At 40.2% G+C, this 24,489-nt stretch overlaps 1 pseudogene; it reads left to right on the plus strand.

The window, feature by feature from the left end:
* The first annotated feature begins 11,461 nt into the window (after window positions 1-11,461).
* Window positions 11,462-20,364, plus strand: LOC121142144 (annotated as a pseudogene).
* The last annotated feature ends 4,125 nt before the right edge of the window (window positions 20,365-24,489 follow it).

Raw genomic sequence — 24,489 nt, forward strand, 5'->3', positions numbered from 1 at the left:
CCTTCTGGCTTTCAGAGTTTCCATGGAGAAATCAGGTGTAATTCTGATAGGTCTGCCTTTATATGTTACTTGACCTTTTTCCTTAGCTGCTCTTAATATTCTTTCTTTATTCTGTATGTTTGGGGTCTTGATTATTATGTGGCGAGGGGATTTTTTTGTGGTCCACTCTATTTGGTGTTCTGTAGGCTTCTTGTACCTTCATTGGCATGTCTTTCTTAAGGTTGGGAAAGTTTTCTTCTATGATTTTGTTGAATATGCCTTCTGCCCCTTTGAGGTGGATTTCTTCTCCTTCTTCTATGCCTATTATTCTTAGGGTTGGTCTTTTCATGGTGTCCCATAATTCCTGGATGTTTTGTGTTAAGGATTTGTTGGATTTAAGGTTTTCTTTGGTTGATAAATCCATTTCTCCTAATGTATCTTCAACACTTGAGATTCTCTCTTCCATCTCTTCTATTATGTTGGTAATGCTTGTATTGGTAGTGCCTGACTGTTTGTCCAGCTTTTCTATTTTCTGCCTTTCTTCAGATTGTGGTTTTTTTAGTGTCTCTATTTCAGTTTTCAACCCTTGCAGCGTTTGCATTGCTTCTTGCAATTTTCTGTTTATCTGTTCATCCGTTAGTTGCCTTTTATGAATTTTTTGGTTTGTTCTTTCTTCCATTTCTTGCATTTTTTGGTTTGCTTTTTGTTCCATTTCTTGGATTTTGTGCTTTGTTTCTTCTTCCATTTCCTGCCTTTTTGGTTTGTTTCTTCCTCCATTTTTTTTCATTTTTTGCTTTGTTTTTTCTACCATTTCTTGCATTTTTTTGCTTTGTTTCTTCTTCCATTTCCTGCCTTATGTGGTATGTTTCTTCTTCTAATTCTTGCATTTTTTGCTTTGCTTTTTCTTCCATTTCTTGCATTTTTTCCTTCATTTCTTCTTCCATTTCGTGCCTTTTTTGGTTTGTTTTTTCTTCCAATTCTTGCATTTTTTGGTTTGTTTTTTCTTCCATTTCTTGCATTTTTTGGTTTGTTTTTTCTTCCATTTCTTTGAGGGATTTTCCAATATCCTCTTTTAGGGCCTCTATCATTTTCATGAAAGTGCTTTTAAGGTCGTTCTCTTCTGCTTCCTTCGCGTTGGAATATTGGGGTCTTGCTGGTGTGGAGTCTCTAGAATCTGGCGGTGTCATATTTGTTTTTCTGTTGCTGACTGTGTTTTTGTATTGTCTCTTTCCCATCTCTTCTTCTAGTGGGTGCAGAAAGAGCCCCTTCCTGGTCTGGGGACCAGAGTTCCCTTTTGGTGGGTGCTAGTAAGTCCAGTAATCTGGTGGTTCTTCTATGCCTTGTCCAAATGCTGGTCCGTGGGTAGAGAAGAAGAACAGGAATCTGGGGCGCTTAGCCTCCTACCTGGTCCCCTGGACCCTATGCTGTGTCCTGTTGTACCTGATCCGGAACAGCTACTCCCCTGGTCTCCCTGGCTCCTGTAGTTTCCTGGCCTCTTTGGTGGGAGAGAAGATCTGGAGTCTGGGGTGCTTGGCTCCCGCTGGGATTGGGAGCTCTGTGCAGTTCCCAGGCGATCTGCAGGCTCTGGAACACAGGCCGGGAAGCTGGCCTGTTTACCTGATGCTCCCGCAGGGATTGGGAGCTCTGTGCAGTTCCCAGGCGATCTGCAGGCTCTGGAACACAGGCCGGGAAGCTGGCCTGTTTACCTGATGCTCCCGCCGGGATTGGGAGCTCTGTGCAGTTCCCAGGCGATCTGCAGGCTCTGGAACACAGGCCGGGAAGCTGGCCTGTTTACCTGATGATGCCAGAGGGACAGCTACTTCCCTGTACTCCCAGCCTCCTCTCCTGTTCATTGCTTTTAATAGCACCAATAATACATTGGGAACGGCTGCTGCCAATGAGAGATTAAAAAGTCAGAAAATAAAAATTCTGAGTGTCCCCCTCCTAAAGGGGAATCTTTGTTTTATTAAAAATATTTAATTTCTCCTGGATTAAATCTCCAGGCCTTTGCCTGACACCAAGGTAGGGCAAGAAAGGGGAACCTGAGAGATCGCTCTCAGCTGGAGGGTAGATTGAGTAAATCTTTTTTTATCACTTATTATTTTAATTTTAAATAGCTTGTTTTACATGTCATTCCCAGTTCTCTCTCCCTCTCCTCCACCCGCACTCTCCATCCCCCCCAGCCTCCCACCCTATTGCCAATTCATTCCACATAGGGGATATCTAGAGTCTGTCATTTCACTCAGGGTAGGGTCCAGGCACTCCCCTAAGAGTCCAGGCTGAGAGAGCATCCCTCTTTGTGCTATGGGCACAGGATGACTGTATTCCAGGGATAGACACTGATCCACTGCTCAGGGCCCCATATGTTGCATAGGCCTTCTCACTGACACTCACATTCACAGAAGTCCAGATCAGTCCCATGCTGGCCTCCCTGCTGTCGGTCTCCCCTGTTTGGATCAGCTGTCTCTGCTGGTTTTGCCATCCCATTCTTTGCCAATTTGCTCCTCGCTACTCTCTCTCTCTGTCACTGGGGTGCTTGGGTTCAGTTCAGTGCTTAATTGTGTGTGTTTGCCTCTGCTTCCATCAGTCGCTGGATGAAGGCTCCCAGATGGTTATAGACATCAAGTTCATTATCAGGAATGGGCATTCGAGGTGGTTTCTCCACTATTGCTTAGCTTGCCATTTGGTGTTATCCCTTTAGATCACTAGAGGTCAGTCTGGTGCCTGATCTGTCTCGTAACCTATGATTCCCTCTTCCCCCTATTTTACCCCCACCCACTCAAACTTCCTGTTCCCCCATGACCTACTCTCTCTTCCTCTCCTCCCCCTTTCTCCTTCCCAACTCCCACTCCCCCCACCCCTTGCCATATTCCCCATCCATACAGAGGCTCTTGTCTCAATCCTCTTCTCTTGGGTACTATGCATATATGCATATCTTTTATGTTCTTTCCTGTTTCCCAGACTCTCTGTCAGTGGAAGTGTAGTCTGGCACTCTCCTCATCCATGTCTACAATCCATATATGAATGAGTACATACCATGTTTGTCTTTTTGCGACTGGGATACCTAACTCAGGATGGTTTCTTCAAGTGACATCCATTTGCCTACAAATTTCAGGATTCCATTGTTTGTTTTCTGCTGCGTAATACTCCATTGTGTAAATTTACCACATTTTCTCTATCCACTCTTCAGTTGAGGGGCATCTAGGTTGATTCCAGGTTCTGGCTATTACAAATAATGCTGCTATGAACATATTGGAGCAGATGCCCTTGTTGTATGAATTTGCCTCAGTTGGATATATGCCTAAGAGTGGAATTGCTGGGCCTTGTGATAGATTAATTCCCATTTTCCTGAGGAATCTCCATACTGATTTCCAAAGAGGCTGTACGAGTTGGCACTCCCACCAGCAGTGGAGGAGAGTTCCCTCTCTCCACATCCTCTCCAGCATAAATTGTCTTTGGTGTTTTTGATTTTAGCCATTCTCAAAGGAGTAAGATGGTATCTCACAGCTGTTTTGATTAGCATTTCCCTGATGGCTAAGGATGTTGTGCACTTTCTTAAGTGTGTCTTGCCCATTTTAGCCTCCTCTATTGAGAATTCTCTATTTAGTTCTGTACCCCACCTTTTAATTGGATCCTTTGGTGTTTTGGAGACTTGCTTCTTGAGTTCTTTGTAAATTTTGGAGATTAGCCCTCTGTCAGATGTGGGGTTAGTGAATATCTTTTCCCATCCTGTGGACTTCCTTTTTGTCTTGTTGACTGTGTCCTTTGCCTTACAGAAGCTTTTTAGTTTCAGGAGGCCCCATTTTTTAATTGTCGATCTCAGTGTTTGTGCCACTGGTGTTATGATTAGGAAGTGGTCTCCTGTACCAACTCATTGAAGAGTATCTCCCACTTTCTCTTCTAAAAGTTTCAGTGTGGCTGGATTTATGTTGAGATCTTTAATCCATTTGGACTTAAGTTTTGTACAAGGCGATAAACATGGATCTATCTGCAGTCTTCTGCATACCAGTACCCAGTTATGCCAGCACCATTTGTTGAAGGTGCTTTCTTTTTTCCATTGTATAGTTTTAGCTTCTTTGTCAAAAATCAAGTGTTAATAGGTGTGTGAGTTAACATCAGGGTTTTCAATAAGGTTTCATTGGTCTACCTGCCTATTTTTCTGCCAATACCAAGCTGTTTTCAGGACTATAGCTCTATAATAGAGCTTGAAGTCAGGTATGGTGATGCCTCCTAAAGTTCCTTTATTGTATAGGGTTGTTTTGGCTATCCTGGGCCTTTTGTTTTTCCATATATAGTTGACTAATGTTCTTTCCAGGTCCTTGAATAATTGTGGTGGTATTTTGATAGGGATTACTTTGAATCTGTAGACTGCTTTTGGCAAGATTTCGATTTTTATTATGTTGATCCTACCAATCCAAGAGTATGGGAGATCTTTCCATTTCTGTTATCCTCTTTGATTTCTTTCTTTAAGGACTCAAAGTTCTTGATATACAGTTCTTTCACTTCCTTGGTTAACATTATCCCCAGATATTTGATGCTGTTTATGGCTATTGTAAAGGGTGAGGTTTCTCTGATTTCTTTCTCAGTCACTTCATTGACTTTATATAATAGGGCCACTGATTTTTTTGAGTTAACCTTGTATCCTGCCACTTTGCTGAAGGTATTTATCAGCTCTAGGAGTTCCCTTGCAGAGTTTTTTGGGTCACTTATGTAAACTATCATATCATCTGCAAATAGTGAAAGTTTGATTCTTCTTTTCCTATTTGTATCCCCTTTGTCTCCTTTTGTTGTCTTATTGCTGTAGCTAGAACTTCAAGTACAATATTGAAGAGATAATTGAGAGAGTGGACAGCCTTGTCTTGTTCCTGATTTTAGAGGAATTGCTTTGAGTTTCTCTCCATTTAGTTTGATGTTAGCTGTTGGTTTACTGTATATTGCTTTTATTATATTCAGGTATGTTCCTGTTATCCTTGATCTCTCTAGGACCTTTATCATGAAGGGGTGCTGGATTTTGTCAAAGGCTTTTTCAGCATCTAGTGAAATGATCATGTGATTTTTTCTTTCACAGTTCGTTTATATGGTGGATTACATTAGAAAATCCAGATGTTCTTTTCTTAACTTAAATTTTCCCATCTCCCTTTAGTCTAGACTTTTATCTTTCTTCTACATGTGTGTATCTTACTTTTGCTTTCACTCTGTGGCATGTAGAGTGTGGGTGGGTGGCTGGCCCCATGTTTCCACCTCTCCTTGTTCTGTTGTTTCTACCTTCTTCCATATTTCTCCTGTTGTTTATATTCTCTCCCTACAACCCAACCTGTTTGTCTCTCTGGCCTCACTATTGGCTGTTCAGCTCATTATTAGACCACCAGGGGATTTAGACAGGCAAAATCACAGCTATTCAGAGTTAAACAAATGCAACATGAACAAAAGCAATACACTCTAAAAATAATATTCTATAGCAGCCCTGGATAGATAAAACCCTCCTGAACAATGAAAGAACCACTGTAAGTCTCACAATTCCTGACTCAAGTTGTACTTCAACGACACAATATAAGTAATAAAAGATCATGGTATTGCCATGAAGCAGATGGAAGACTCTCATCTGCCTACTGGGGCAATGCTAGTGTAAGAGGCCTGTGCTGCCATCAGGATCCATGGTGACATCTGTTTTCTGACTGCTGCTGAGGGCTGTGTCTGGCTCCATGACCCTATTGCAGCCACGGTCTTTGCTCAAACATAATTTTTTTGACAGCTGAGCAACACTAAATAATCGGACAGGTAATCTTTGATTTTTTCAACAACCCAGTCAGGCATACTCTCAAACAATATTTCTGTTTGACATTGGCTCCTAGTGGGAAAGTTCATCCAAGTTCCTACATTACCACATTTCGCCTGGAATATGTACAACCCTTGGTAAGCACATAGCTTTGCATTTGGGGTGTTACATAAACCCCAATTCTCCTATGTTCCTGGCTGTTCTGTCAAACCCCAGATTAGGAGGAAAACCGATTATGGTAGAAAGTAAAACTTACATAATTTGACTCAAAATATTTGTGTTGCTGGTCTTTACTCTCCTGATATCTGAAGAGTACTATCTGTTTTGTCTCTTTTCCTTGAGTTTTGATATATATCCTCATTCCTGCTCTGTCTCTGCCTATGTCATATTCCTGGATTAGGCGGTAGCAGTCTTCCATCATCTTAAATCTTTGGAAAATTAGAAGCCATCAGCAGCCATAAAGGACTTCCACCCAATTGTCATAGTGAATGGACTTTCCAATATATTCTTGGATATATTGATCATTCAACCCTGCTAATATTTTTATTTCCTAATTATCCTGGTGGCATAAAGACATCAGAAAACCTATATGGGCTGAGAGAAGCCTGAGCTTCCTGTTCAACGGAATTTTTTGTGGCTCAAGTCATAAGTATTACATCCATACCATCATCAACCTGGAACCAAAATGTCATAGCCAGCAGAACCTCAGGACATGGGAACAGGAAGCAATTTTCCCCCAGGAGAACACTAGTGGCAATATGGAGTGGAACTATTCCCTTTTCTATAACCTAGTGCCTGGAGCCATGAATCTTGGCTATGGAGAAACCAAATCCTACATTTGAATGTAATTCAAAGTATATACTGCCTCCTGGAGAATCCTGCTCCAGCATTCTAGGCTGATGCTACCTCATTGACTCTGTAACTGTGTCTTCAAAAGGCACTTCAATCTTTCTGTCATGGCAGCTGACTTAGGAAGTTGCTGAAACTTGTAAGACCAATGGATTCCATGACTGTTGGCCACTGTTGTACCTCTTGGGATTTGAATTTAGTTCCTTGGTCAGAAGACATACTAAGTGGAAAATATGATGGTTGTCAAGGTAGTTTTGGTAAAATCATTACGAGCAGAAAAGGTAATCTATTGCCAGAATAAGTACCTACTCCAGTAAGATCAAGCTATTTTCCCTTCCACAGAGGAAGTTATCTAATGTAGCCTTCCTATCACCAATATTTTGGCTGATCAGCCAGGCAAAATGGTGACATATCTGTGTGTCTGTTTTGGTCCCTGCTATTGGCAGATCTGGCATTAAGGAGCCCATGTAGCCAGGTGATATTTGATGCTTAACTTGAAGAATGCTTAACTTTGAGGAATGAAGATACACAACTTTAATCTGGATCTAGAGGTTTGGAAATACACTTCTAACTGTGACACTTCATTTTATTGATCATTGCAGACTATTCATTAAATACATATACTCCTTGATTATCATGTCTCTATGAAACTCTTTTTTTATATTTGCTGTTTTTGTTTTTTCAAGACTGGTTTTCTCTGTGTATTTGGAGCCTATCGTGTCACTCATTCTGTAGACCAGTCGATCCGATCGACTGTGCCCCCAAGTGCTGGGATTAAAGATGTGTGCCACCAACGCCTGCCTGAAATTTTTCCTTTAAAGTTATGCAAACCTAAAGTTTTGTTGTTTTCTTTAATTTAATTCAAATGCATAATACTACCTGGAAACAGTCTCCCAGACCCATCTATGAGTGTGGCTAATGAATATCCTAAATCCTTTTCATGTCAATCACTTAGATTGATTGTCAGTAGATCATATTCTCCCTCCTCCCCTGGTGTGGTCAATCTTAGAAATGCCATGCTTATTCTGCTGGTCGCTTAAAGTGAGAGATTGTTTTCATTTCCATGAAACACAGACTATATAGAGCAGAAACTGGTGTGCAGGGGGTGGTTGGGGTGTTTGGGATGGATCACCCTCTATAGTGTGATGAGAATGTTTTCCCTACATCTCATCTCTCTGGAGTTAATCTTATCTTGGAGAGTCTCTCCAAGCATAGACCACATGGAAATAATTTTATTTATTCATTCAGCTCAGCCATGCCCTCTCTGTATTTCCTGTAAGTCTGACTGTGACACTGCTTATTTGTTTGTAGAAGATAAATCAATCAACTGGTTTTGATTATTTGATTTTTTCATTTGTTTTCTTTGTTGGACTTATGTTAGGTGGCCACTGCATTGCTGATTCATTACCAGGCAGGTTCAGGGTCAGGGTGGTAGGTACCCTATCCCAGAAATCACTCATTTGATGGGATTATATTTGCTAATTTCAAGACCCCACATTGGAAGAAATATGCTCTTCAGTAACTGTTGAATATATGCTGCAAAATGTCAAAGTCATATGATCTTACAATTTTAAGCTCAGCAGAGTAAGCCCTTCAAGGATTAAAGAGGACAGAACTCACCAGTGAAGGATGAAAATTATGAGGTAATGAGAAAACTATATCTTGGCAGTCAGCATGAAAGAATTGAGAGGTCTTTAGGATCTTCTCATAGCACACTCTGTATGGATCAGGAAGTGTTCATGGAGGATTAACTGAGGAGGAGGGGCAGGACCATGAGGGAAATTTGGTGGAGTAATGCCCAGGACTGTGAGTATGGATCGAATAAACGGCAGTAAAGAAGGCAGCCATTTTCAGGGAATCCTGACTCTTTCTGTTTCATGCCTTCTATAAAGAGATTCCTCCACCATGACCTCCACATTGTGAATACTGAGTCCTCAGAAAGAAGAGTAGGACCTCTTTCTGGTTCATGTTTATGGGAAGAATGCTTTTTTTTTCAGAGACAGAGTTTTCCTGTGTAATAGCTCTGGCTGTCCTGGAACTAACTCTGTATATAATACTGGCCTTGAACTCAAAGAGATCTTCCTGCCTCTGCCTCCCATGTATTGGTATTAAAGGTGTGTGCCACTGAGGAAACAACAGCTGTGTAGGAATGAAGACTATTTGTCTATTTATGGAAGGCTAACTCAGGTAAGCAATATGCACTTGTGGTGGTTATTCTTGGTTCCTAACTAGAACACACCTGGAATTAACTAAAATCCAAATATGGAGGGCTCAACTGTAAGAAATGTTTTGCATAAGTTGGAGTAGGTAGATCCACTTGAAATACTGACTTTGGAGATGGGAAGCACAAAGAGTTGATACAGATCACAAGGCCTGAAGACACCCACCTTTAGTCCTGTTCTGAGGCTGGGAGACACACCCTAAATTGGGACCATCCCTGCATTCCTGGGATGAAGCCTACTTGATCATGGTGGATGATTTTTCTGATGTGTTCTTGAATCTGGTTTGTGAGTATTTTATTGAGTATTTTTGCATCGATGTTCATGATTGAAATTGGTCTATGGTTCTCTTTTTTCGTTGTGTCTTTGTGTGGCTTGGGTATCAAGGTAATTGTATCCTCGAAAAAAGAGTTTGGCAGTGCACCTCCTGCCTCTATTGTGTGGAATACTTTAAGGAGTATTGGAATTAGCTGTTCTTTGAATTTCTGGTAGAATTCTGCACTGAAGCCCTCTGGACATGGGCTTTTTTTTGTTTGGGAGACTTTTGATGACGGCTTCTATTTCATTATGGGTTATAGGTCTGTTTAGATTGTTTATCTGGTCTTGATTTAGTTTTGGCAAGTGATATCTAGCCAGGAAATTGTCCATTTCCTTTAAATTTTCAAATTTTCTGGAGTACAGATTTTCAAACTGTGCCCTGATGATTCTCTGGATTTCCTCAGAGTCAGTTGTTATGTCCCCTTTTTCATTCCTGATTTTGTTAATTAGCATGCTCTTTCTCTGTCTTTTGCTTAGTTTGGACAGAGGTTTGTCTCTTTTGTTGATTTTCTCAAAGAACCAACTCTTTGTTTAATTGATTGAGTAAATCTTAAGGCTTTTGCCTGAGGGAATATCCTCAGTTGGAGGATGAATTGAAAATGGGTGAATCAAAAAAATTAGTAACAGTAAACGAGGTACTGTTATTAAGTAAAGAAAAAGGAAAAGACAAAGGTATATGGAATCAAAAAAGTCTGTTTGCATTTAAGGTCAATTTTGTGAATCATGTCTAAAAACTGTTGGCCAAAAGTCTGTCCTCTCCAACTTGCATCTACTGAATTACAAGGTTATGTACAGCTGTAGCCCCTGACTGTAGCTCAATTGGAGGAATGATGAGGGGGCATACAGGACTTTTTAAACCTTTTTAGTGCAAAGATTTGATGGAGTTGTCCTGTTACAGAGATTTCAATTAAGGAAGTTTCATTTCAACATACTAATCATGACCTAGGGAAAAAAGATGACCGAAAGATGTATGTATGTTGTGAATGCATGGTGTGGCAACACTGTTATATATGAAATGTGACTGTGAATGCCTGCGTGTGAACTGCTTATATGATTAAGATTAAAAGGATACTTAAGTCTCTTCAAAAATAGTTAAAAAGCTACCTGAATTGCTTTAGATATATCCAAAAGCAACATGCAGCTGGTCGGTTTATGTCTTAACAGAAAAATTAAAAGATTTAAATCTTCAGAGCCATCGATTTTTTCAGGCACCTGCTCCTTTGTCAGGCCCTACTACCAAAGATGTCTGTATAGATGCAAATGAGTCCTTGTCAGCTAGTGAGAGCTCTACCGGTTAGATTGGGAAAGACTGCTCACAGACTTCAAATAATTTTCAAAAGTTATTTGGGACACAGGATAGTTTAAAATCTTTGAGTGATTTTCAGAAGTTTTTGGGAAATACTTAGTGGATATGTCCTTTTTAAAGGGCATCTACTAATAATATACATAGCAATCCCAATTCCCACAGATAGTTAATTAAGGAGGTTAGACAAATTCTTCTAATGTTATAGTCCAGCATCAACAGATGTTTGCAAACAGTTTAAACACACATTAAAAAAATTAAAAAGGGGGAGTAATGTCCCCAGTCCCCACATGGCTCATCAAATAATACACTCCTCATTTAAAATTTTTAAAACGTGAATGCCAGTGAGCAATCTGCTTCAGACAGATTCTGGCATGATGGAACTTGAGCGACTTTTGCTCAGGTCAAATGGAGACATCCATTCACTAGACATTGGAAAAGACCCTAATTTCGGGTCAAGGGCATGTTTGTGTTTGGTTGCAGTAAAAGAATAAAAGTTCGGCAGCTGTCAGAACATTTGGTGCGATGCATGGAGCAGAAAAAAAAAACTGGACCTGAGACCGTGGGAGCCTACCTAAGCCAGTTTGAGTGAGATCTCCTAAATCAGTATTCCTTCCCCTTGATGTCATCGAATCTATAGCCTGGGACAGAAAGGAAACAGTTGGTTGGATATTTCCAGTTTCTCAACAGGCCTGCTGCATCAAACTCCCAGACCTGTGAGTTTTCATCCTGAAGCCAACAGAGGACTGGAAGAGTAACAGTTTGCCCTTGACACACCTTGAAACATCAGAATTCCTTTTGCCAGTTTTTCCATTTGGGGAGAAAATGACCTATTTAATACAATTGGACACTTTTATGGACCGAGGTGAGTAGCAAAAGCCCCTTTTCAGTATTTGAACAGGACACGGCCACTTGAAATATCATCCTTGGTGTTTCCTGTTTCTGGAATCACTCCTATGCCTGTGTCTGGAGAAATGCAAATTGTCCTAATCCTGCAAAAAAAGAGACTTTGACATCATGGCTGCTGTTGTGGCAGCCATCACCATATCAGCCACTGCAGCTGCAAAAGGCAGAATTGCCGTTGCCCAAATGAATGAAGCTAGAAATATCATGGTTACTGAGGTAAAGCATACCCAGCAAGAGAAATACGGCAGGAATGGTGCTTTATTTATCAAACAATAAGGCAAAATATACACATATGTTCATCTTAAATGCATCTCTGTACATCTAGAAAACCTAACTATCCTAACTATATGTTGTGAGTATTAGACGTCACTATATACAATCTGTATTTAATTATGTATTACATGTTAAATATCAGTATAAACCCAATACTTAAAGAAGAGTAGAAATATACATATCACAAAATTGATCTTAAATTTGTGTCAATAAATGAAAATCCATACCAATAAAAAGTGTTTATTTCTATGTCATAGTCTCTTTTACCTTGAAAACGACATTGGTTTTAACCATTAACCACTGATAACCAACTCCATTGAAATGAAATAAAAAATTATGAAAAATATTTGTGAACTTGGATATTGTTCATTCCAAACTGCTTCCTGCTGCTTGGGGGCCCTGTCCATGCACTGGGCAACATGACAAAACACACATACTTAGGTCTTTGGTTTTGTAGTGTGTATGGCTCCATCTTCTCAGCTGTTTTACATGTTGGATCACTTGTGACACTGTTTCAGAGTGTCTTGCTTCATCAAACCATATTGTCTGGAAGGAACCCACAGTTTTTTATTTTCTGTGGAAACAAATCAGAAATTATTTTCCCAAGTGACCTGTCCTTATATTTGAATTAGAAGTCAAAGGACTTTCAAAACACTTAATTTGGACTAATTCAGCAGCATGCATTATCAAATGACTTTTAGTAGTTATTCCTTCCAGAGCAATTAAACAAATCAAAGACAACAAAATAGCATATAATATGCAGACTCTCTGTGTATATTCCATATTTACATGACATTTTAATTCTTTATTTATTTTACTTTTATTTATTTTTCCCTGAAACTGGGTTTCTCTGTGGAAGTCTGCATGCCTCTGCCTCTGGAGTGATAGGATAACAGGCATGTGCCACCAGTGCCCAGCTTCTATTGAGTTGTTAGCAGGTCTTCTTAAAAGAGCCCTGCAGTTTTGTCACATATGCCAAGTCAGTCCTTAAAGGAACTGCATGAGTTTCTGCTTGTCTCAAGCCAAATAAAGCCCATCTGAGAAAATGGTGCTATCAGGAAGCTGTGCTCTTCTCTGTTTTTTATGCCCTTTTTAAGCTTCTTTCATTTTTATGTGGAAATTCATGCAACCAATGTTGGGTGCCATTTTGTTACAGGATTCCTATTAGCATTTTTGTTGGATCGGGATGTGTGAGTGTTACACAGCTCAGGTGGAAAGGCATCCTGGGGCTTGGGAGCAACAGAATACTGAGTGTTACATAGCTCAGATGGAACCATCTCAAAATTTGGGGTGCCTCTTTCTAGGCTGTGTCTTTGCCTGCACCTCAGTACTGTTGTGAAATTCTACCTGCTTGCTATTTCTTTCTTTAACATACCCAGCACATGACTTTTCCTCTCTGCCTCTGCCAACTGCTTCCTTAGGTTCCATACAGTGCTATATCTCCCTACATGGTACCTCCCTGAAAATATACCTGCTTGCTTCACACTGAATCAACCTGTTCTCCTTCAACAAATTCAGCCTCATCTTTCCTAAAAATGTGTTTTTCTAATATCCTCCACCTTCTGTTTCAGCTTACACAGTTGTCAGTCTGCAATGCGACTCTGTTTCACCTCCCTGTTATAGGATGGTGGGAGTGTGACTGCATGGTGTGACAAACACTCAATCAGGCAGATCTTACATGGGAAGGAAGTCTTTTTTACATATTTTTAATTTATTTAAATTAGAATCAAACTTGCTTCACAGGTCAATCTCAGCACTCTCTCCCTCTCTTCCTCCCTTGATGGACACCAACTCACCAACCCCCCCACCCAATCAACACTCAGCTCCCCAGTGCAGGTGAGGCCCTCCATGGGAGATCTCTAAAGTCTGTCATATCATATCATCTGAGCAGGTCGTAGGCCCTCCCTCATGTGTCCAGGCTAATAGAGCATCCCTCCATGTGGAATGGGCTCCCAAATTCCATTAGAATGCCAGGGATAAATATTGATCTACTACTCAATGCACCATAGATTGCCATGGCCTCCTCACTGACACACAAATTTAGGGGGTCTAGGTATGTCCTAAGCTGTCCTCTCAGCCATCACTCTGGTGTGCATGAGCTCCCACTTGTTCAGGTTAGCAATTTCTGTGGGCTTCTACAGCCTGGTCTTGACCCCTTTGCTCATCACTCCTCCTTCTCTGCAACTGTGTTCCTAGAGTTCAGTTCAATGTTCAGGTTTGAGTGTCTGCCTCTGCTTCCATCATCACTCAATGAAGATTCAAAGATGGCATATAAGGTAGTCATCAATCTCATTATTGGACAAGGGCTTTTAAGTTAGCCTCTCCACAATTGCTTAGACTGTGAGCTGATATCATCTTTGTGGATCTCTGAAAATCTCACTAGTGCCAGATCTCTCCTCAAACCGATAATGGCTCCCTCTATTATGCTATCTCTCATCCTGCTCTCTATTCTTCCCCGAGTCAAACTTCTTGCTCCCCCATGTCCTCCTCTCCCCTCCTCTTCTTCTTCTCTCTCTCTGCTCCATCTCCTCTCCCCCTTGCTCCCAACCACTCAGGAGTTTCTGTCTCATTCCCCTTCTCTGGGGTGCCATGCATATCTCTCTTGGGGTCCTCCCTGTTTCCCAGATTCTCTGTAGGTAGGATTGTAGGTAGTCACTCCCCTGTCCCACGTCTAAAATCCATATATGAGTCAGTACACACCATGTGTGCCTTTTTGTTATGGGCTACCTCACTCAGGATGGTTACATCTAGTGCCATCCATTTGCCTGCATATGTCAAGCTTCCATTTATTTTCCCCTGAGTAGTACTCCATTGTGTAAATGTACCACATTTTCTCTGTCTACTCTGCAGTTGAGGGGCTTCTGGGTTGTTTCCAAGTTCTAGCTATTAAATAATGCTGCTATGGACATAATGAAACATATTTCCTTATAGTATGAATGGGCATGTTTTGGGTTTAAGCCTAAGAGTGGATCTTATAGTAGACTGATTCTGGATTTTCCAATTTCCAAAGTGACTGTAGGAGTTGGCACTCCTACCAGCAGTGGAGGAATGTTCCCCTTTCTCCACATCCTCTCCAGCATACACTATCCTTGGTGTTTTTTATTTTAGCCATTCTAAGAGGTTCTGTGTGGCTGTATTTATGTTGAGGTTTTTGATTCATTTGAAATTAAGTTTTGTGCATGGTGATAGACATGGATCTCTCTGTAATGCAGTCTTCTACATGCCAGCATCCAGTTAGGCTGGCACCATTTGTTGAACTTTCTATTTTTCCATTGTATAACTTTGGCTTCTTTGTCAAAAATTAGGTTTTTCAAGATGTGTGGGTCCATATCAGGGTTTTCAATTAGATTCCATTGGTCTACCTGACTTTTTTGTGCCCATAGCAAGCTGCTTTCAGGATTATTCCTCTAGAATAGATCTTGAAGCAGGGATAGTCTGGATCAGTTCCCTGTTGGCCTCACAGCCATCAGTCTGGGGTTCAAGAGCTCCCCCTTGTCCGGCCAGCTATCTTTGCCCATCACTCGTCCATCTCTGTCACAACAGTTCATTTCAGTGTTTAGATGTGGGTATCTGTCTCTGGTTCCATCAGTCACTAGGTGAAAGTTCTTGGAAGGTATATAAGTTTGTCATCAACCTTATAATCAAGGAGGGACTATTAATGTATTCCTTCTGTTATTGATTAGTTTGCCAGTGAGCGTTATCCGTGTAGATCTCTGGAAAACTCTCTAGTGTCAGCTCTCTTCTCAAACCTATAATGACTCCATCTATTATTAAATCTCTCATCCTGATTTCCTCTATTCTTACCTCGACTCAACCTTACTGCTCCTCCATGCTTTCTTATCCCCTCCTCTAATCCACCCCTCTTTTTCCTGGTTTCCTCTACCCTCCCTGACATTCCCAGTCTGCTCAGGAGATCTTGCCTCATTCTACTTCTCTAGGGTATCATGAATATCTCTTGGGAAACTCCCTGTTTCCCAGACTCACTGGCACTGGGATTGTAGGCTGACACTCCCCTGATCCATTCTAAAGTTGATATATGAGTAAGTACATACCGTGCTTGTCATTTTGTGACTGGGTTACCTCACTCAGGATGGTTTCTTCTAGTGCCATCCATTTGCCTGCAAATTTCAATATTCCACTGTTTTTTTCTTCTCACTTGTACTCCATTGTTTAAAAGTACCACATTTTCTCTATCCACACTTCAGTTGTTGGGCATCTAGGTTGCTTCCAATCTAACTATTACATATAATGCCATTGTGAACATAGTGGAACAGACATCCTTGTTGTGTGAATGGACATCTTTTGGGTATATGCCTAAGAATGGAATTGCTGGGATTTGTGGTAGACTGAGTCCTATTTTCCGGAGGAGTCTGCATACTGATTTCCAAAGTGGCTGTACATGTTTGCACTCCCACCAGCAATGGACTAGTGTTCCCCTTTCTCCACATCCTCTCCAGCATAAACTGTCATAAGTGTTTCTGATGTTAGCCATTCTAACAGGAGTAAGATGGTATCTCACAGTTGTTTTGGTTTACATTTCCCTAATGGCTAAGGATGTTGAGCAGTTTCATAAGGGTCTCTCAGCCATTTTAGACTCCTCTATTGGGAATTTTCTATTTAGTCCATTACTCCTTTTTAATGGGATCATTTGGTGTTTTGGAGACTTGCTTCTTGAGTTGTTTGTAAATTTTGGAGATCAGCCCTCTGTCAGATTTGGGGTTAATGAATATCTTTTCCCAATCTGTGGGTTGCTTTGTTTAGTCTTGCTGAGTTTGTCTTTTGCTTTATAGAACCTTCTCAGTTTCTAGACATCCCATTCATTAATTGTTGATCTCAGTGTTTGTGCTACTTTTGTTATGTTCTAGACGTGTTCTCCTGTACCAATTCATTCAAGGTTTCCTCCCTCTTTCTCTTCTAAGAGGTTCTTTGTGTCTGGAATTATGTGGAGGTATTTGATCCATTTAGACTTAAGTTTTGTGAATGGTGATAGACATGGATCTATCTATCCATATTCTTCTACATGCCATCATCCAGTTATGCCAGCACTATTTGTTGAAGGTGCTATCATTTTTCCATTGTAAAATTTCAGCTTCTTTTAAAAAATCAGGCATTCATAAATTTGTGGATTAATCTGAGGGTGTTCAGTTTGATTCCATTGGTCTACCTGTCAATTTTTGTGCCCATACAAAGCTCTTTTGAGGACTATAGCTTTATAATTGATATTGAAGTCTGGAATTGTGATGTCTCCAGAGGTTGCTTTGTTGAATAGGTTTGTTTGAGTATCCTGAGATTTTTATTTTACCATAGCAATTTGAGAATTGTTCTTTCAAGTTCAGTGAAGAATTGAGCTGGGATTTTGATGGGGATTGCATTGAGTCTGTAGATTGCTTTTGGCAGGATTGCCATTTTTACTATATTGATCCTACCTATCCAAGAGCATCGGAGATCCTTCCATTTTCTGGTGTCTTCTTTAATTTCTTTAAAGACTCAAACTTCTTGCCATATAGGTTTTTCGCTTGTTTGGTTAGCGTTACCCCAAGGTATTTTATGATGTTTGTGGCAATTGTAAATGGTGATGTCTCTGTGATTTCTTTCTCAGCCAATTTTTATCTGTATGCATTAGGGCTACTGATTTTCTTGAGTTGATCTTGTATCCTGCCACTTTGCTGAAGGTGTTTATCTGCTGTTAGAGTTCCAGGGTAGATTTTTGCATCACTTATGTAAACTATCATATCATCTGCAAGTAGTGAAAGTTTGACCTCTTCCGTTTCAATTTCCAGCCCATTGATATTCTTTCGTTGCCTTATTGCTGTATCTAGAGCTTCGAGTACACTATTGAAGAGGCATGGGGAGAGGGGCCAGCCTTGTCATATTCCTGATTTTAGAGGAATTTCCTTGAGTTTCTCTCCATTCAGTTTTATGTTGGTTGTTGGTTTGCTGTATATAGCTTTTATTATGTTTAGGTATGTTCCTGTTATCCCAGAGCTCTCCAAGTCTTTTACCATGAATGGGTGTTGCATCTTGTCAAAGGCTTTTTCAGCATCTATCGAGATGTTCATGTGGTCTTTGTTTCTCAACTTGTTTATGTGGTGGATTACATTGATGCATTTTCCTATGTTGAAACATTACTGCATCCCTGGAATGAAGCCTACTTATTAATGTGGATGAGTTTTCTGATGTGTTCTTGGACCTGAATTGCCAGTATTTTATTAAGAATTTTGCAATGTTCACGAGTGATATTGGTCTGAAGTTCTCTTTTTTAGGTGTGTCCTTGTGTTGATTTCGTATCAATGTTATTGAAGCCTGGTAAAAAGAGTTTGGAAAAGACCCTTCTGCTTCTGTTGTATGGAATACTTTGAAGAGAATTGGAATAAGCTGTTCTTTGAATTTCTGGTAAAACTCTGCACTGAAGGCATTTGACCCTGGGTTTTTTTTTTTTGGAGACTTTTGATTGTTGCTTATATTTCCTTAGATGTTATAGGACTATTTAAATTGCTTATCTGTTCTTGATCAAGTAATATCTATTCAGAAAATTGTCCTTTTATTTGAATTTTCAAATTCTGTGGTTTGTAGCTTTTCACAATATGACCTGATGATTTTATGGATTTCCTCGCTGTTCTTTGATATGTCTCCTACTTCGTTTATGATTTTTTGAATTTGCATGTTCATACTCTGTCATTTGGCAAGTTTGGATAAATGTTTGTCTATATTGTTGATTTTATCAAAGAACGAAGTCTTTGTTATATTGATTCTTTGTATTGCTTTCCTAGTTTCTACGTTATTGATTTCAGTCCTCAATTTAATTATTTCTTGGCACCTGTGCCTCTGGGGTGAATTTGATTCATTTTGTTATAGTGCTTTCAGTTGTGCTGTTAATTCTCTAGTGTGACTATTCTCCAGTTTCTTCATGTGGGCACTTATTGCTATGAACTTTCCTTTTAGTACTGCTTTCAAAGTGTCCCATTAGTTTGGGTATGCTGTCATTCTCATGGAATTCTGGGAAGTCTTTAATTTCTTTTTATTTCTTCTTTGACCCAGGAGTGGTGCAATTGTGCATTATTCAATTTCCACAAATTTGCATTGTTTTAGCAGAGCAATTTTATGAGTATAAAATGATCCAAACTATTCAAAAGTTGTGTATACTTTTCAAAAATAATTTCCTAATGGCCTAGAATGCCATCTAGAGTTGAGGAGTGGTGGCACACACCTTTAATCCCAGCACTGAGAGGCAGGGGCAGGCAGAACTCTGTGAGTTTGAGACAAGCCTGGTCTACAAGAGCTAGTTTCAGGACAGCCTCCAACACAAACAGAGAAGCTCTGTCTCAAAAAATAAAAAAATGATTCCATCTAGGAAATGGAATGATCTAACCATCCCTAAGTACCCTTGACTGTCTTCTGTGAAACTAATCTTGAAATCTGCATTGAAATTTTCAGGAACATCCATGTTCCAGCCTCATAGAAATATTAATACATAAAAACATAACTGAAAACTCTAAACTGTGTCTATTATTTTGTCCTACAGAGTGAAGAAATAATAAATCCCAGGTGTTTGTTTTGTACCCAGTTTAAACTTCAAATTACCACCAGCAAAAATGTCAGAGTACAAGAAAGGTGAGGACAGGATCTACGAGCAAATCAGCAGGCCAAATGTCTACTACAGGTGGACCATCAGCAACTTCCATTTTTTTCTGGAGGAAATGCGGGAACACTTTACAAGCACAAATTTTTCAACAGGAGGCAATGACAAATGGTGTTTGAGAGTACACACGAAAGGGACCTACAAAGAAAACACAGATTACTTGTCAGTTTACCTAGTGTTGCTCAGCTGTCCAAAGAGTCACGTTTGGGCAAAGTTCCACCTATGGATCTTAAGTGCTGAAGGAGAGATAGTCCTTGGAATGAGGGCAGGAAGTGCCATTAAGTTCCTGCCAGGCTATGAATGAGGATACAAAAGGTTCATCCTTCAAGATTTCCTCATGGATCATGTGAATTGACTTCTCCCTGAAGGCAAGCTCATCCTCTTCTGGAAGGTAACTGTGTTTCAAGACTCCTTCAGTATCTGTGACCAGACCAGGAAGTCAGGGATCCAGATTCCAAGGTGCACGATGGCAGATGAGCTAGGAGAGCTGTGGGAGAATTCCCTCTTCACAGACTGCTGCCTGGTGGTAGCTGGCCAGAAATTCCAGGCTCACAAGGCCATCTTAGCATCTCGCTCTCCAGTTTTCAGAGCCATGTTTAAACATGACATGGAGGAGAGCAGAACAAACCACATTGAGATACACGATCTGGAGCCGCATGGCTTCAAGGCAATAATGGGTTTCATTTACACTGGGAAGGCACCAGATCTTCACAGCATGGCCAACACTCTGCTGGCAGCTGCTGACAAGTATTGCCTGGAGGGTTTGAAGATTTTTTGTGAGGAAACCCTCTGTAAGGACCTCTGCCTACACTCTCATCTTGACTGACCTCCACCATGCAGGGATACTGAAAACCCAGGCACTGGATTTCATTACATCTCATGCTTCTGAGGTCTCTCAGACCTCTTGCGGAAAAGAATGGTGGGCTCGTATCCCCACTTGGTATCTGAAGCATACAGGTCTCTGGCTTCTGCTCACCATTCTTCACTGGAGCCCCCTTCCAAACGTCTGATGCAATATTTGGGTCTTCTCAGTTGTCTCCTAGAGATGTCTTCTAGCACTGTAAGCTACTGTTGTTACCAAGGACACCTGGGTATACTGTGAGCTTGGTGGAGACTTTATAGTGAATCTGGGAAGCTCAGTCATCAAGAGAGCATTAAATGAGTTGGAATGGCAGGTTTGGGTGGGTGAGGTGGGAACATGTCTCTGGAGTACACTATCCAACCTCCTCACTGTTTCTTAATTGGCTTGAATTTTGTCTAATGAGTTGAAAACCGATATTCTGTTTAGTTGCTGTCCTTGAGTACATTCCAGTAGGGTTTCTTGGAGAAAACTGTCTGGATTCAAGTAAGAAGAATGTATAATCAAGGGCTCAGAGCAAATGAGCAAACAGACATATATGTATGAAGTGAGAGAAAGAAGACATTTTCATCTACAATCATTTGGCAAAAGCAATTGTTGCTCATGCAGAGGACCACTTTTCAATCCTAGCACACACAGGGGCCTTTTCTACCACCTGTAACTGGAGATTCAGAGAATCTGAGGTTGTTTTCTCCTCTTGGGCAACTCCACCTCTGCAGACAATATTTTAATCAATTATAAAATGAATAAAAATTTAAAATCAGTTCATGATTCCAGTTGAGTTTCTATTTGAACAAGTCCATTTTAGTCCGTTTAGCTCTGCTTGGCTCTTTGTGCAAGATCCTTCCTGTCACACATACTAAATACAAAATACACAAATATACAAAATACAAAATGTCTCAAACATATATAAAACACATATAAATAGAAGGTGATAAGGATATTTATGCATAGAAAGAAGACTTTACACAGTATGACAAAATGTGATAAACAAATTATAAATCACCAGAAGATATAATAATCTACCAATATCCCATCCTAAGCATATGTATCCCATCTTAACCCTAAAGTTATCTGAAAGTGATGCCCAAGTCTGACCACCTCTTTCCAATCCCAACCCTAAACATTTGAAAACTAATTCTAAGCAGGTATATATAATCATGTAATATCAACATTATGGAAATGGGGCATAGCATTCTCAGAGTTACTTCCTTCATAATTAGGATGATGATAAGCTTATGGGATCGAGTTGGAAGAAAATGTTAGTGTAGTGAAAGTTTCCAGTAGACTAGCTACAACATTTTACCCACTCTCTCTATAGTGGGAGATGCTTGACTGAGGTTCTTGTTTGAAGTTCTTATCTTGATTGAAGTTCTTGTCTGAGGCTCTGACCTGAGTGTAATAAGAAGTTGCACCATATCAGTTAATTAGTCTGGAGATGTCTAGATGAATGTAGCCCCAAACCTGTTTCAGGATGGTAATTATCAGTTCAGATGGATCAAGTTGTATTAGGTAGAATTGATGAAATGGGGCCCCATTTTCTCTCCAGAGAGTTTGAAGATTGCTGTTAGGAAATTCTTTGTTCTATATGGAGGACTTCAGTGTTAATGTCAACAAAGAAATTTCAACTTTTATGTCTAAACATAACAGAAGTGGCAACAATATGGAAGATAATAAATATGAAGAAATTAGACTTTCATAGGAAGAACAGAGTATAGACAAATGACAGTCCCTAGATTTTTTTTGTTTTCTTCTGTCTTACATCTCACTCTCCCTCCCTCCTCCCATGCCCCCATACAATACTCCACCCCCTTCCCCAATCTCCACTCCTTTCCCCAGGAATGGTGAGACCTTCCATGGGGGCTGTCCATAGTCTGTCATTTCATCCAGGGCAGTAGCCTCAGGCCCTCCCCAAGAGTCCAGGCTGAGAGAGCATTTCTCAATGTGGGATGGGCATCCAATGTCCATTTGTATGCCAGAAATAAATACTGATCTACTATCCAAAGCCCCATAGATTGCCTAGGCTTCCTCACTGACACTCACATTCAGGGGGTCTGGATCAGTCCTATGCTGGATTCCCAGCCATCATTCTGCAGGTTCAAGAGCTCCCGCATGATTAGGTCAGCTGTTTCTGTGGGTTAAATGAGCCCAATCTTGACACTTATGCTCATCATTTCTCCCTCTCTGTCACTGGGTTCCTTGAGTTCTGCTCAGTGTTTAGCTGTGTGTGTCTGTATTTGTTATCATCAGTCATTGGTTGAAGGTTCTGTTTCCCAGACTCTCTGGCAGTGGGATTATAGGCTGGCACTCCCCTGATCCATGTCTAAAATTCAAATATAAGTGAGTACATACCATGTTTGTCTTTTTGTGACTGCATTACCTCACTCGGGATGATTTCTTTTAGTGCAGTCCATTAGCCTGATAATTTCAAGATTCCATATTTTTCCCTGCTGAATAGTACTCCATTGTGTAAATGTACCACAGTTTCTCTATCCCCAATTCAGTTGAGAAGCATCTAGTTTGATTTCAGGATTCTGGCTATTACATATAATGCTGCTCTCATTTTAGTGGAACAGATGTCCTTGTTGTATGAATGTGCATCTTTTGGGTATATGCCTAAGAGTGCAATTGCTGTGTCTTGTGGTAGGCTGATTTCCATTATGCTGAGGAACCTCCATACTGATTTCCAAAGTGGTTGTACAAGTTGGCACTCCCACCAGCAATGGATGAGTGTTCCTGTTTCTCCACATCTCCTCCAGCATAAACTGTCATTGGTGTTTTTGATTTTAGCCATTCTGACAGGAGTAAGATGGTATCTTAGAGTTATTTTGATTTGCATTTCCCTAATGGCTAGGGATATTGAGCACTTTCTTAAGTGCCTCTCAGCTATTTTAGACTCCTCTATTGAGAATTCTCAATTTAGTACTGTAGACTACTTTTTAATTGCATTCTTTGGTGTTTTGGAGACTTGCTTGTTTTGGAGTTCCTTGTAAATTTTAGAGATTAGCCCTCTGTCAGATGTGGGGTTAGTGTATATCTTTTCCCATTCTCTGGGCTGCCTTTTGTCTTGTTAACTGTGTCCTTTGCCTTATCGAAGCTTCTAAGTTTCAGAAAGTCCCATGTATTAATTTTTGACCTCAGTGTCTGTGCTACTGGCATTAGGTTCAGTAAGTGTTCTCCTGTATCAATTTATTCAAGAGTACCTCCCATGTTCTCTTCTAATATGTTCAGTTTGGCTGGAATTATGTTGAGGTCTTTGATCCATTTGGACTTAAGTTTTAAGCATGACCATAGACATGGATCTATCTTCATTCTTCTACATGCCAGCATCCATTTATGCCAGAACCATTTTTGAAGGTGCATTCTTTTTTCCACTGTATATCTTTAGCTTCTTTTTCAAAGATCAATGTTCATATGTTTATGGGTTTATATCGGGGTGATCAATTTGATTGCATTTGGTCTACCTGTCAATTTTTATGCTAATACAAAGCTGTTTTCAGGACTATTGCTCTATAATGGAGCTTGAAATCAGGGATGGTGATGCTTCCGGACGTTGCTTTGTTGAATAGGGTTGTTTTGGCTATCCTGGGCCTTTTGGTTTTTCATATAAAGTAGATTATTGTTCTTTGAAGGTCTCTGAATCATTTTCTGGGATTTTAATGGGGATTTCATTGAATCTGTAGGTTGCTTTTGGCAAGATAGCCATTTATACTACATTGATGCTATCTTATCCAAGTGCATGAGAGATCTTTCCATTCTCTTGTGTCTTCTTTAATTTATTTCTTTAAAGACTCAAAGTTCTCATTATATATGTCTTTCAATTGTTTGGTTAGCATTACCCCAAGGTATTTTATGTTGTTTGTGGCCATTGTAAAGGGTGATATTTCACTTCTTTCTTTCTCAGCACTTTTTAATCTGTATGTATTAGGGCTACTGATTTTCTTGAGTTGATCTTGTATACTGCCACTTTTCTTAAAGTATTTGTAATCTGTAGGAGTTCCCTGGTAGAGTTTTTTTGTTACTTATGTAAACTATCATATCATCTGTAAATAGTGCATGCTTGACCTTTTCTTTTCCAATGGGGTAGCATCATCCTGAAATGCAGGATAGAGTGCATGCTTTGAATCACAGTCAAATATAGGATTTGGTTTCTCCAAAGAAATGATTCATGGTTCCAGGTACCAGGTCCTAGAAAAGGGAAAATTTGCACTCACTATCACCCCTAATGGTCTCCTGGTGAAAATATGCTTCCTTTCCCACAATCTTGAATTCTGTTTCACTGGACATTTTAGTCTATAACAAGAATGCTAGGCTGGTCAAAACAGCCTAGTGAGACCATATAACAAATTAGTAACATTTATAATACTA

Source organism: Mesocricetus auratus, unplaced genomic scaffold (assembly GCF_017639785.1).
Source record: "Mesocricetus auratus isolate SY011 unplaced genomic scaffold, BCM_Maur_2.0 Super-Scaffold_100009, whole genome shotgun sequence".
Taxonomy (NCBI): domain Eukaryota; kingdom Metazoa; phylum Chordata; class Mammalia; order Rodentia; family Cricetidae; genus Mesocricetus; species Mesocricetus auratus.